This window comes from Anopheles ziemanni, chromosome X (genome assembly GCF_943734765.1).
Source record: "Anopheles ziemanni chromosome X, idAnoZiCoDA_A2_x.2, whole genome shotgun sequence".
NCBI classification, from domain to species: domain Eukaryota; kingdom Metazoa; phylum Arthropoda; class Insecta; order Diptera; family Culicidae; genus Anopheles; species Anopheles ziemanni.
Window position 1 is genome coordinate 9,729,548 of NC_080707.1, and position 15,526 is coordinate 9,745,073.

Genomic DNA, 15,526 nt, shown 5'->3' on the forward strand with positions numbered 1-15,526 from the left:
TCAAAGGAGATCTGAATGTAGTTTTTACCAAAAAAATTTGAAGATGCAAATAAAAATAAATTAGCTTTCTCAAAACACGTCATTCCATTCTCTAATCCAGGCGTTGGCATGCATTTCCTAAAAGGGGCCAGATTGCGAAAAAGAACCCGAAAGCGCGCGCCGGATACTTTAAACGATGAATCAATGTTAAACCTTTTTGAACGGAGTGTCAATTTTCTAAACAGTAAAGTTATGCAACATAAGACACGGCATAAGACAACATATTTTTAATGTTATCGTCAGACTTTTTTAAATATTTTGATAATTTTTCAACATAAACAGTTTTGTTCCATGTATCGTCCATTAATTTCTTAAATAGTGTTTCAAGTTAATCTTCTACACAAATTATTTTAAAATATCTATGTTTTCCTTGCGTACTCTCAGTAATTTGAAGAACTCAGCTTCCTGAAGTTTTTGAAATTGCGAGCCATATTTTTTTTGTAATGGGTTCTAAAAATGTTATTACTTGAATGTAGCTATTTTTGTATATAAAATAAATGGATTTTGGACGCGTTTCATGAAAGTAGGAAATTTTAAAACGATCTTTAACTCAATTATGCTAGAAAAAAGCGGGTCTCTAAAAGGTAATGAACACCTCGTTCAACAATTCCAAGCTTCATTTTTGGGGAAGAAAACTAGCGTGACCTTGGGAAACAAATCCGACAATAATTGAATTTTCTTACGGTCTGGATAAAATCAGGTTTTCGATCCGACTTTGCCGACCCCTGCTCTAATTCTTGAACGGAATTAAATGGTTAGGATAAACATTCAGAAACATAAAACCACAAGCGAATGTAGAATGTCGCTTAATTTGTTCATCAAAACGATTGTTCAATTATACGTTTGCAAAATCAAGAATAAAACTGATCTGTAAAAGAATATTTACCAGACTTTATCAACGCGATATTGACAATTTGTTTTCAAAAGTTTGTGATGGCCACTTTGTACATTAAACTGTTCCTTCGATTGTTAATTCATTTTTGCTTTATGTAACATCTTTACTACGCCTCCACGTTTCTTGTTTTGTTTTAATTTCGTTTGTAGAAAACACTGTTAAGAAATAATGAAATAGAAGGGCAGAAAATCGTTAACATAATATATGCCTTTATCAAAGTGCAACACTTTTTCATTCGCAACTGTTTTTTAACTAACTTTAATTAAATGTAAAATAATATGAACGATGATAAAGTTTCTAGCTAGAAAATTACGAAGCTTTATTTCAATAAGCTCAATCCAAGCAATCCTGAAAGTTAAAAAATAATGCAAAAAAAACTGGCAAAAAAAGGTTATGGTTCAGTGACGCATTTCACCACCATTTTGATTTTTTACGCTTCACGGCAGCAGTCGACGCTCGGCTCAACGACTGTATTATATCGTTCCATGGTCGTTGTTCACACCCATCGTCCCGAGCCAAAGGACATCCCTAATGAAATTCTTCTCGTCATCACCTAGGCTGTGTCTCCCCTCCTCCCCTCCCCTCTCCCCCAGCCCATTCCTGGTGCTCCTTCGTCAAGTGAAAAACATCCGATAAGATAAATTACTGTGCGATACAGAAGTGCGTGTGCCACCGCCCTGCTTGATGGTCCGCTTTACTCTGCTTTCCGTATTGCTCCTTCCCCTCCACTCTCCCTTACCCCCTGTTCATCCACCTGAGATGTGATGCAATAGGATCCATGACTCGAAGGGAACGCAAAAAAGGATCCATTAGGATGAGTTTTACTTCTTTACGTGGCGGGAGGAGTGCATAATATGAAAGATCAGAAAAGTATGCGCGAGGAGGAGGGCAGTGTGTGAAGGATACCGTACAGCCCCTCCATCTGCTGTGCACACGTGTATTAGTGTGTGTTGGTGCGTGGTCGGTGCGATATGAAACATTAATCAAAGTAGCTTCCATTCTTCTGGCGATATTGGTTGAGTGTGTGTATGTGTGCACTTGGTGTGTATGTATGTGGGTGGAAATAAAAAGATCCCGAAAATACCAACCACACACCTCGCTCCCACTGTCATCGATTAATGTTTCTTTTGAAACGGTTAAAACTTTTCCCCCAAAGCGAAAGGGCGGGAAACACCCCGAATAAAAGAATACGTTCCATGTGTTGGTGATCATATCAGGCGGCGAAGTATTGTGAGTTAATCTGGTGTGGTATGGGAAAACCTTTTTCCTCTCTTCCACCCATCTGTTCGCCGCCCGCTGACGGAAGTGCTTCTCATTCCACACACCATTCGACAGTAATAACCACGATTCCGATCATCTTTGCCGACTTCCCTTGAGCAGGCCTTGACAACCTTTGTGCGACGAATAGCATATTCCCGGCGTGCCCGAGCAGTCGAGTACGAGTTGTTTGGATGTCATCTCTCGATGAACTAAGATGCACGGTGGACATCAGCCAGGACCGCGTTAGCTTTACTTTAAATATTTTTTTTCCCTTGATATTCGAGGTGAAACTTGTTTGTATAAAATTATTGACTTCATTAAATTTTGCAAAATTTTACAGACAATTCTTGTATACAGCTCCAAGTTCAGCTTAATGTGCTGATAGTTTACCAACAACTGGGCGCCTCCATTGTATAACGCCAAGGAATAATTTATTTAACAAACTATTTCCTTTTCTCTTTTTCCGTCATTCTCTCTTTGCATGCTCATTTCACAGTGACACATTTTACGTTTCACCTTATTTTATTACACCGGATAATCATGAGTTACTTAGTTTATTTACTAGCTGTCAAACTACTGGGCGCCTCCATCGAGAAGCTGATTTTCTACTGCTGAGTCGCATTTACTTGACAGTGTTGAAAACAGTGAAAAAATTATTACTTGCTTTATAAGACAAATTTTTTTTTAAATATTTTAACAATAAAAAATTGTTATAGCCCTAAGAGATCAACTTATTCTGTTCATTCATAGTTTAACAAAAACCAGGCGCCTCCATCTGGAGTGAATCGTTGAGGAAATATTTGTTTTAACTGATTTAAAAAAAATATTTTCAAGTTATTTTAGTGCAGTAGAAATTTCGTTTTAGTTGAATCAAACTATTGTGTAAATTGTCACACCTTTAAAATAAGAGTCATCTGCTGTTTTCAACCTCGCGTTATCCACTGTACACTGTGGGAGGCAACGGAGCATCGGATTGGTCCGAAAGTGAACGACGGAAGCTAAGAACTTTCGACCTCGCGTTTTATTGAAGAATGAAAATGGTTGAATGGTGACGCAGGCAGCCGATACCAATAATAATGCCAATGGGCATTCGGAAACACGGGCCCCGGACTCGTTAGGGATGCAGATCGCATAGGCGTGTTCGTCTTTTCGTTTCGCTTTCGGCAGCTCGTATCGCTAACTTTCCGTAACGCAATTTGTAAGGCCACGGGAGCAGCGAAGGCATTCGAAAAAGGTTTTCGGGTGCGTACGGAAAATGCTTGCAAGACACTCGCACCGCTCATTCTGGTTAGTGTGTCGTAAAAGTTGCCGTATGAGCACAAGCAGATCGAGCGGGGAGAGAAGAAGTGCGACGCGAAGCGTTAAAGACCCAAACGGAAGCCGACGATGACGATGGTGACGGCGACGTGCAGGAAAATAAAACATACTTTCTCATCCTAGACACGCCCAACGAATCGTCCCTACGATTCATAGCTCCGGGACGGCACGTAAACGGAAGGTGAAAGGGGAAGGGACACGGGCTGTATGAGGGCAATTGGAACGACCACGCGTGTCTTTTCTTACTGTAGGTGATTCAATGTGTGTATTGCACGTCTCTCAACGACGGTGTTTTATTTCGCTGTTCATCTGTTCTGTTTTCGTATATCAACAAGGAGGTATAATTCGTTTAAGTTTTACATGGAACTGCTTGGATAAATTGTCATTCCAAATTTTACATCAAATGCAACGGAATCGAAAAGGATCGAATATGAAAACAATTATGTAACTCGCGTATATTTCAAGTTATCCTTTCTCTGCTACAAATTAAAATTCATGTTAACAGGTTGAGTGCCATGTCCTCCAAAAGTGGGTGACAGCAATAACCAACCTCTTTACACTAATGTAGTAGCGCACTAATATAGAAGTAAGCTATATTACACACCTACATATTTTAGGAAGCTTAGTCTTCGCTTATTTTTCTAAAACCATTTTTTTATATAGATTATCACCAGAATTTTTCAAAACTGAGTGTATTAGAAATACACAGCGTTGATCTACACGTTTTAAGTGAGAAGATCAAATATTGATGCAAAATAATTTAGACAAAACAAATCCATCCACACATTTTTAAGTTTTACAGTAAAAACTCAACTTCAATACTCTAGTAGACTATGACCGGAAGAATAATCCATTGAAATAATATAATGGAAAACCAATATTACCATCAACCAAATAGGTTTGTAAACAATTTTACAAGAAATAAAGGTGTGGTTACACATCATGCCCGCAAGTGTTTATTGCTGTAGCGCAACCAATGTTACTGTTAGTTAGAATAGATTGTACAATGTAGTTTATATGATTTTATTGCGCTTTAACACTTTGAGTGCCAAAAGGCAATTGAGAACTTGCCACGAAACTCATGTATTATTGCGCTAATATCATAGTAGGCTGTAGTAGTTGTACAAAATTACACTTAGGTAAGTTTAGTCTGTTTGTTATTGGTTTAAAAACAAGTCTAAGCATTTGTTTTATAAACACATGTTATCAAAAATGATTGTACTAAACAATGTTCTAAAAACGCCTGGTAATTAACGTGTTAAAAATGTAATACTGCTCGAGGTTGCAGCTACTTGTTTGACACTTTACTTTGTCCAGTAGATGTACGAACTCCCATTTACAGTCAATGTTGCCTAACGATACTTTCGACAGCGTTAGCTTAAATCTGCCCCAAGCAATAGAGAAGTTAGTGGTCTTCTAACCCGAGTCTCCCGAGGGATGACAATCGGCTACCGATTGATTCGAAGCGAACGAGACTGGTTTGACATGTGCGCTTTTGGGAGTTTGCTGGCCGTCGAGGCTTCCAACTCATCTGTTGGCCTCTGGCGCCAGCCTCCTGCTGCACGGTTTGCCAAATGGACAACGCTTTCTGCAAATTGGTTGCCAAACAACTTCCGATCACCGCGCCAACACGACCATTGCGACCATGCGAAACAGCACACAAACACACACACACACACACGCCGAGCACTGAGTTGTTGCCAAATTGTTCTGTTCTCACCCCCGCTCCCCTCCCCGAGCACAAAGCGAAGCCGCAACACGTCAGGGGAAATGGCGATAATCTGATCGATTATGCAAAAATTTCCATTATTCGGCGTCTGCCGTCAGCACGTACGTAGGATACGTTGTTGGCTGCGGACGCAGCGGGAGTTCTCAGATGAAATAAAGCTACACACATTCGGGTAGGATCTGCCTTGGCTCGTTAAGTTATTATAGGGTTGGAAGCTGGAACTGGTTTGTTTGATTCCTGGGTGTTCCCCTATTTCCCGGCCAACTACTGGCGCGTTGACCGAGTGTTCTAGTTGTGGACAGTCGCTTGTCATTGTTTTCACGCTCGCTCGCACTCATACACTCCAGCCCGCGCGTGCTCTTACAGCAAACGTGCCTGTTGGATGGGACTACCGAAAACGAGCCAAAGAAAAACTCGATGGAATCGGGGACGGGCTTGGGAGCTTGGAGACGACGAGCTCCGGCCGGCTCATCCCTTTCCTTGACCCTTGACCCTGTGCAGTGGTATTGGTGGCCCCCTCCGTCCAAAAAAGGCAGTGCTTTATCAATGCTGCCTGGACCGGAGTGTCAGAAGTTCTCTTTTGTCCCGAACGGTAATGCGATTTGTGCGAATCCATCGGCGTGCGCGTGTTGGGTCCATGATTTTTCCCCCTCCCTCCTCGCCCCACCGGAAGGACGCAGCCTCTTTCTCTTCCACTCTCTCTATTCATCCATCTCTACTAATGTTTCTCTCTTTCTTTCTTTCTCTCTCTTTCTCTCTCTCTCTCTTTCTCCCTCTCTTTTGCTCTTGCTTTACATCTCTATAAAGGACACACTGCTTCCTTCATCTGTCGCTCACTCTTCACACGATCCTCCAACCATTTTGGGTTCTCTCTTTATCGCTCCACTCTTTTCCATCTCGTGCAGAGCGCACACCCACACACACACACACACACACACTCGCGCACACAGTCCCAGAGCCCATTTCCTCTTTGTTTAATTTCCCCGAACGCGCACTGTCGGGCTTCAGCTATTATCAGCTGAAGAAGAAGTTAAAAGCTCGTCAGGACTCGTTTCCCCCCCCCCCCGCTCTGAAACGGCGAGCTTTCCACGCGCGGTGGCTCTTGGGCCTTTTTCGGGAGGCGGGCTGGGTGGGAGGGGGCAATCCCATTGCATAACTTACGGCGTGTTTTTTTTTTTTTGCCAACTGCCACAATTCCAAATCCGCCATTCGGTGGAGACTTCCAGCTGAAGAATGGTTGAAGGTTGCCGAATACTTATCGGGGAATGGGGGAGAGGGGGGGAAGCGGAAGGGCAATGGTAGGGAAGAACAATATCCTACCAGTCCCAGCTAACCCGCTACCTCGGAGAGTGCGGGGCGGTGTCCCCTTCTATGGCAGTTTCCGCTTTCTGGCTTTGTTGAAATTCTGCCTCGATTTTGCCGGGATTTGTGTACTACACCCATTCGTACATGATCTATCTATACTGTCGTGCATGTGTGTGTGTTTGTGCGTAGTTGATTTTCCATTTGAACTCCCCCCTCCCCCGACCTGCTGCTGGGAAAACCAGGTTATACAATGCAGTGGGCGCGTTCGCAGGCTCCCAAGAAAAGTCACTTAACGTCACTGAACATTGGTTGAAAAAACAAAAAATGGCGACACATTTGATTACCAGAGGATGGGCTTAAAAAAACACCCCTCCCCACCCCTCCCCCCATCGATGCCAATTCCCCAGCAACGCACCCTCTGTATAACGACGAGGTAATGACATGGTAAAGGGGGCGCTGAAGGATAATGTAAACATATGTTAATGTTTACACATATCCTTGATAGCCGCTTGAGTCCTGCATTGAGTTGAGTCTGTCTCCCAAAACGGATGGGTTATAGGGACTAACTTTTTCCATCTCCGTTACCCGTTTCCTAAAACCCTTTCCACTTCTTTTCTTCTTTCTTTCTCTGTTGTCTCATTTGTCCTTTCTTTCTCTCCTTCTCCTTACAAACACGCACAGTAATACACACACACACACACGCACGTACACATTCACTAATAAATGCCCCAGACCAAACGTGCGAATGGCGGGGTTGATGCAAATGGTTGACCAAATGGATGTGTGTGTGTGTATGTGTTTTGAGTATTTTTCCCTTTTTTGCTTTTTTTGGTTTTTGATGATTCTTACGCGCAAGCTGAATTGGCTACTCGCGTATTCGCGTACGAATGTTTGATGTTGGACCGTTGATGGTTGACACATTGAGCCGTGCCCCATGGGGCAGCTTCCGGGTGGTTGCGGTTGATATTTTCTCTCTCTTTCTCTCTTTCTCGCTCTCGTTTTCTGTTTGTTTTTTGGCCGATGTTTGCGCTCTTCAACGATTTGAATGTCCCCACCGCTCGGCCGTTGGTTTGATCACACTTATACACACTTTGTTTTGTTTCGCCACTTAAGACCTTAAGCCCGATGGGATGGCGGTTCCTCCTTAACCCCTACACCTGCGATCTTCGTTAGTATAAGTAAGTCACAAAGGCAAACATAAAATAAAATGTTTTTGAACCAAAAGAAACAAAGTTCCCAAAACACGGTTGATTGATTCGTTCCGAGTTCATTATCGCACTAGAATCTGGCGTTCATGCGTTTCAACAATGCGTCAAAGGGTCCTAACGATGCTCGAATGACAATGCAGAAAAACGGGGTCGACGAAACGAAAATGGCAAACCAATGTTCGGAAAACAATTGGGTTCGAGTAATGATGGTTCCGATTCGCAATCGCCGATTCCTGCCTTGTCCGCACATACCCAGCCTCACACACCCGCACACACATGCACACATTCAAGCACACGCAGCACACACAGGCAGACGGCAGGAAATGCACAAATGGCCAGCAAACTGACCAGCGAACTACTTGCAACTTGCGGGACGGTCAACTCCTCGGGATACGTACACTGGGACGAGGGCGGGGTACGGGTACGGCCACGGGCCGTGTATGCATGTCGCCCGCGTGCATACATACGCAGCGGCCAGCGGGCGCCCTTGGCTGCCAGCGGACTCCTCGGTGCTGCTGTTTACAACCCGCAGTAGCTGCACTCGCTGCGCTGAAGCCGTGAAGCTGAAGCTCCGCTACGCGTACGCTCGACGGCTCCACCAGCCCAAAAAATCCCTGCTTTGGCCTGCTGGCCACTGGGAATCAATCACGGCGATTTTTGGGGGAGAAAAAATAACAACAGCCACCGGCAGCCGTCTGCTCAGCACACGAGCAGGCCAATGGTTCACTGATAACTGAATCGCCGAGGCTGTGCTGAATGAAACTTTTGCGAGCACTCCCTCCCTGCTCTGCTACGATGAGATCGCGCCACACGCTCGCGTTCGAGCAAGGTGTAGCGCGGGTAGAAAACACACCGAACGGGGAAGCCGAACCCGAGCGCTAGCAAGCCGCACTGTGGTACAGTGTCACACTGTCTGTCGGGCATAAACGAAAATTTTAGTTTTAGAATTCTCAGTTTCGAAGTGCCTTGTTAAGATGCAGCAATCAACCCTTCCATGTCAGCACTTTGTCTGCCAAATGTTTTTAGAACACTTTTTTAGTGCAATCAATTTTGATAAAATATGTTCGTAAAACAAATACTTAGATTTAACGATACGCCAACGCTTCTCATACGAGAATAAATAAAAGTACTTAGATTTGTTAGACTTAAACAACTTACAAAGCTTTCCTAAACTGCTGCAACTATTCTAGCCTATTACAATATTAGTTCACTTTGTTTCTTTTCCAACAGACTCTAGGGGGCTCGAATCGAGCTTTACCACTAACGAACCCCTACTGTAAAACGCCGATTTTGAAGAAAAATTTTTATTTTCCATAGTAAAACATTTGTTCCTATTGGGTTTCGAACACCGAACCTCTGGCACTAGATCCTGCACCTTGACTGATACTGTCTAACTGAATCAGAAAGTTTTAATTTATGTATGATTATGATGGTTTGAAAACTATCTTCAAAATATACTAACATCTCTCATCACATCTCACATCTCACATCATACAAAATATACTTTGCATCTCTCAAAAACTGTATTTTTCCTAATGAAGATTCGAACTCACAGAACGAAGATTCGAACACAACACATGCCTTGCCCACCATACATTTCTAAGCGACAATAATCACACCAAATTACAGCTACTGATAAGACTGTAGGCGAACTAAAACTCAAAATTCTTGTAGCATTAATGGTATAGAAGAGAACAACCTTAGTATCGAACTAAGGTTTTGCCATGGAATATGCACGTTGGTCTGTTCAACACAGATTATTATTGGGATGCTCCTACATACGAAAATGTTTAGGCCAAAGGGAAGTTACTACAAAATAGTTACTACATATAGAAATCCAAACGAACTTTGTTAGAAACAACTTCGATTCTAACGTCAGCTGTCAGTTCGGCTCAGTATAGATAGCCCGATCGATGGTTCCGATAAGTTCGGTTCCTTTGACGTGCTGTGTATGCAAATTGATAGCTCGATGTTTCTTACCCGTGCTCAGGCTGTACATTTTTGGTTCGCTCGAGTAAGCGCCCCAAAAAAAATATCATGCAGAATGTTTTTAAATTCGCGCTCGTTAGGATGAATCTTAACAACTCGCATTATACTCGGAAAAAATGTCTTTTGCATTTCTCGCATCATAAACCACTTCATTATTTCGCTTTGTTGCCGAATATCAAGAAAGCAAGAAGTTGTGAAACAGTGATGTTTTTGACACCAATCGGATGCGTTGTGCATAATTTCCCATTTGAAAACTAATTTGTAGTGGTGACTTTATCCTCATTTTATATGTTAATCAAAGTTCGTATAACCATTTAACTTTTGTCAGTGTGTCAAGAAAGTTTAAATAGCTAAACTTGTGAAACTATTATTAAAACTAGTGTAGCTCAATAGATTGTCTACAACATTTCGTTTCCATCACGTATCTTGAATTTTCTTCTATTGACAACCGAACGTTATGGATTAGTTAAAATAAAAGAAATAAAAATCAGCCAACCAACGTACCATAGTCCAACGGAAAGGCCGTCGACTGGAGGCCGTTTGAAGACGACAGCAGTGAGATAAAGCCTGTGAGACAGGCGCAGAGCGAGCAAGTGAGAGGCCCCGAGAAGGCCAGTAAGCGAACCGAAAAAGGACACCGGATGGATGGAGGAGGGATGCTAGGGGTTGGTTGCCTCACATTTTAGGGTGTTGTACGCGGGTTTTTCCCTTTTCCACGCTGATGCTGGGAGGCCACCCGGTTGTGCACCGGTGTGAGTTAGGCTCCCATTGCGCAGCTGCAGCTGCGTTCGGATCGGCCGCGCTGTCGCTTCGTAACACATTTTCCTCGTGGGAAAGCAGGGCTCGTGGGCTCGCGTGGCTGCGAGAGCGAGAGCAGCAAAACTCGACAGGACACACACACACACACACACACACCCGTCCCGGACAAGGGTATGAAATGTCAAAGAAAGCACAATGAAGAGATAAATATCGGCCTTCCTCCCCTCCCTCCCCTCCCCGAAAGGGAGCGACAGCTGACGGGTTGGAAAATGATTTGCCAACGAACGAGGTGTGGAGGGGGGGGGGGGGGGGCTTTTCTCGAGCAAACCCCAGAGCAACCGAGGCCGAACGGGAGCAACTGCGTGAAGTCGGGACAGAAGACGACCCAAGACGGGACCGAACCCACCGAACACGACACAGTAAAGTGGACGAAGGGCTGCTTCCAGCTGAAAGAAGAGGCTGCAAGGAAGGAGGTGTAGCGTTCGAAAGTAGGGCGCGATGGGATAAGGCTTTTAGTCGGCAGGAAGCAGCGACGAGAAAAAGCAGCAACCCCCCACCCCCCGCCACACACACCGACGGAGAGAGCACTCGAAACGCGAAGGTGCATCACATGACTAAGTGTTTTTGGAATGGAAGGAACTCGAGCTCCGTTCGTTCCGGGGGGAGGCTGCCTTTGGTCCGGCATTTACTGGCCGCTTCACTCTCTCGCCTTCGGTCGCGCGGTCCAGCAGTGATTGGCCGAAGCCGAAGTGTTGCCTCGTCGCTTAAGGCAATCCCACTCCCACACCCCTGAGTGAGGCGAGATGGTACTGCTGCTCTTTTTGTCTTCCGCCACGATCCGCCAGCCAAAATACTGCTTAATTAAAAGAAATCAGAACGGAACCCGCAAACAAAACACCCACGCCGGGACGAGAGAGAGAGTGTGTTTTTTTTTTGGTACACAGGGTACACCGTAATCAAGCATCTCCCCTCGACCACTTCAACTCATTTTCCCACCGATAACGTGCGGCATTCCGCTCGGGGGTTGGTGTAAACATTTTACCCCTCCGAATCGATCAGATAACGCCCGAAAGAAAACTCATCTTGGGAAAGTTTTTCGCCCCGAAGGGCAACTCGCTCTCCCTCGTTTCCCCAAAAAAAACCGTCGGACAGCATCCATTTCGGCAGCAAGGCGGTTGGTCAGTTATGTAATGTCTGCCTCCGACGGCGGCTTTTTTCCCCGTGCGGAACTTTACTCGAACTTCTCGGAGCCGGGGCTTCGGGCAAGGTTGGGACCGGGGGGGGGAGGAGCGAAATTAATTTTCTCATCATTGCCTGCTTGACTTTTGCTTTGGCAGTTTTATTTCCCACCCCCCTTCTTTGTTTCGACTCTGAGCTTTGGTTGAAACTTGCAAACATGTTTTAAACTAATGAAATGTAATGCAAGATAAATGAAAATAAATTATGCTTCACACCCATCGCCGACCGCGGGGAGGAGGGTTGGAGACGAAACGCTCGAGAAGAGAACAAACATCTCGAATAGAGTTTCCTTTTTTCTGTGCTTACCAAATGCATACTAGTTCTGTTCAACAGTAGTTCAACGGCATGAGCACACAGTATGAGTTTAACGTCATGGTAATTAGTTGTAGCTCGTTCTACATTTCCCCCACACGTTGCTTGTTTACATGTTGTTTAATTAAAATCTTTTACTTCGAGTTGGTTTAAGATTTGATTTTATTCATTTTCTTGAAATTATGATACATAGATACGGTTACAAATACGGTTTAACTTTAAAAACTAAACCCCAGTTAACAAAGTCTGTAGATGTTTTTTGTGTACTTACGAACAGGTTGCTTGACGAAACTTCTGATTAGGAACACAAAGCAATAACTATCGCGTTTTACTTGGTCGGTAAATGTGTTGAAAAGCTCAGTTTGTAATTTTAAAATATTTTAGTGTATCCTTTAACTTCAAAACTAATTTTTAAACCCGATAAGGGAACTTGTAAATCCATCAGGGCATCGTGACAAATTCCGTGGAAAAATCCTAAATTCTGATAGTGTATGTTGGTACTTGAATTAATCAATGATAAGGTTGAAAACCAGTTTGTTTCGATATTTGTAGACGAAGTTTACTTATGACAAATTAAAAACAAACCGTTTTGTAGTTTAAAAATGTTCTACTAGAGGTTAAAGATAGCCAATCGCATTTATCGATTTGGTACCGAAGATTTACAATGATCAATGACAGTTAGAATGACCCAATGTGGTAAGTGTACCACTAATGTGGTTAAGCACTAGTTTTCGAAGTTAAATGGCATCGAATTACTTGTCGTCTTCTGTAAACACGCCCTGTATATTATTTATTCTTCTTGGTTTCAATATTGAGTTTAAAATAAAATGACGTTAACCAATTGATTACTCTACCAGTTCGCTATCGAAGTGTCTAATATTGTCTTGGTATTTTTTTCTCCGATACCTTACACAATAACCTTTTTAGTGTTCATCTGAATATATCTGATACCTATACGATATATCTCGTATATACTTATGTTGTGTTTGCAATATTTTTTTCCTTTTTAACAAACTTTTTTGGAATTGATTTTACGATGCTACATTTTGGTTTGCAATATTTGCTTTTCTCATTAAGGGCTTAGAAACTGTTCTTTGTGGGTTGGTCCGGTATCAATTGAGATTCGAGCCTACGTTTATCTATCAATGTCCAATTTTCTACCCGACTTAACCGCATGGCAATCCCAAACCCTCGCGGTGTATACACTCGATCGAGTTGTTATAAGACTACTTCGATTTTCTCGATTTTCACTGAATTTATTGGTAAGTTTGTTTCGCTCTCGATAAGTTTTTGGTAAAGATCTGTCAAATTTGCTTTAACAAAAACAGAAAGGTATTGTGTTAGTGTAGGTGCAATCGTTTTTAGAGTTTGTTAAATGTAAATATCCTTTTCAAACAGTTTAATAATGACAAATATTGAGCGCTCGATCACTTTTCTCATCTTTATGTGAAGACTTTGGATTTCAATTTGAAGGACCATTACTCAATAAAAAGTTCAAGCATTGATTTGTATATATTTTTTTTAAAGTTTCTAAGGAAGTCTAGGCAGCTTTAATAAACTTAAAACTGTTGTTTCAATTGGAAACCATTAATTTCTAAAAAAGTTTTATTGTTTTTAGCGATCTTTAAGGGGATTTTGCTTAACAATGGAGAACAACTGTTTGCTTACACACAATTCTTTACCAGCTCCATTTGTAAATTGTCATTTTGTAAATATCACCAAAAGTTTTTATTTCATCAACCTTCACTACTGGTCTTACAGCAACTGGACAATCATCAAATGGACTTTTATCGTTTCATCGTTTTATTACTTTTGGCATGCTTTGATGTACTATCAATTCCCGTTTTTTGAGGCTATTGAGCGGGATGTTGCCAACAAGTTATTGAGTGTTAAAAGTTGTTAAAGTCATTTTATATGTTGAATGTTATTTTAACTTTATATCCATCTATCTAGTTTACCTTTACCTTATATTATTTAATAATCTAATCTACTATCGTTGTCGCATGAGGAACCTCTTCGACAAAGTCGACCTGTTGTCTGTAAGGTGCTTATATTGAAAATGACTTCAACTCAGTGCCGTGGCTTGCATGGGGTAAGATTTGCCTGCAGCCAACCTAATGCGACCACCTATGAGGGTCGTCTTCTACGTTGCTAGTTGCAGATATGCAGGTGCACAGAATTTCTATCGGGCCTGCGTTGTTATCGCGTTACTAGGTACAGATTAAAGCCCATCTGCTCAAGGTTTTAAGCAACTTCCGTCCTTCGTCCCATTATGCTGTTGCTGTTCTTATCCTCGGAAGCGGATTTAGACTGACGATAAAGTGTGATACCGTTACATTCACAATACGCCACAATTTTCCCCGCTTGTTGTTTGGCGGATTCAAGCCCTTCGGAAAGAAACCCCCCACACACACACGCACACACACACAAGTACTTGTTGTCACACATACGAACCGGCGACGCGATCCATTGTTCAATGCGAACAATATCGTCGTAACACAGTTCGAGGCCCAAAAGGGAAAACGTCATGCGCTCGGTTTCCTTTTTCTTCGGCGTGAACAATGGGCGCACACCATAACTTATGCATAACCCAGCGTGTACGCATTCGAACCTCCTTGCCCCCCTCTTCCACCCGATCACCCCTTTTTCCACTCGCACATTTGACAGAAACCGGTTTTCCACGCTGCTTGGCGAGCGAAAGAAGACGGGGCTGAACGACATCGCGCTTTCCTCAACTTTCCACGCAATAAAATTCATTCATTCCCTCGTTGCTGCCTGGTTTGTGGTGACGCAGAGGTTTCCCGCATGTGTGTACGTATCCGGTGTGTGTGTGTGCGCCCTTTTTTGCTTACATTCGAACCGAGGCGAAGAAAACCCCATGCCCTCGGAGCCTGTTTCCTTGCGGCGAGGAAATATTTATCCATCGCTTACGTAACCTGGCTTTATTCACATCCACTTTTCCTTAACGTTCAAGAACTCAGAAACGGCGATAGATAAGGGCACACGGCTTACCGCACCGAAATGAAATGAAAAACAAAAAAAACAAGCACACATCCTATTCACGCACTCAAGCACATACACGCACCCGCTGCACAAACCAGCATGCCGAAATCAAAATCAGCAACGGATCTGCGAAAGGTAAAACCTCATCACGAAAAACCGAGGGGAAAATAAACCGCGCCCGCCTTGTTTGCGACTTACCAACAGTTCTCGAACAGTTCTCATTGCCATTTCCATTTCGTACGTGTTATTGTTTTTCTTTCGTCCCGACCGACCCTGGCCGCTTTTTTTTTCTTTTTCTTTTTTGTTTTGGTTGTTTTTGTCGTACGCTCGATTACGACGTTTTCGATTTCGCTGACGCGTAACATTCCCCATTTTTCCCATATTGTCATCCCTTTTCGGGCCCCCGCGGTTCGGTTGTTTTCTTAATTTCACCGGCAGGAAAATCAACCATCGGGAAGCGTGGGGGAGGGA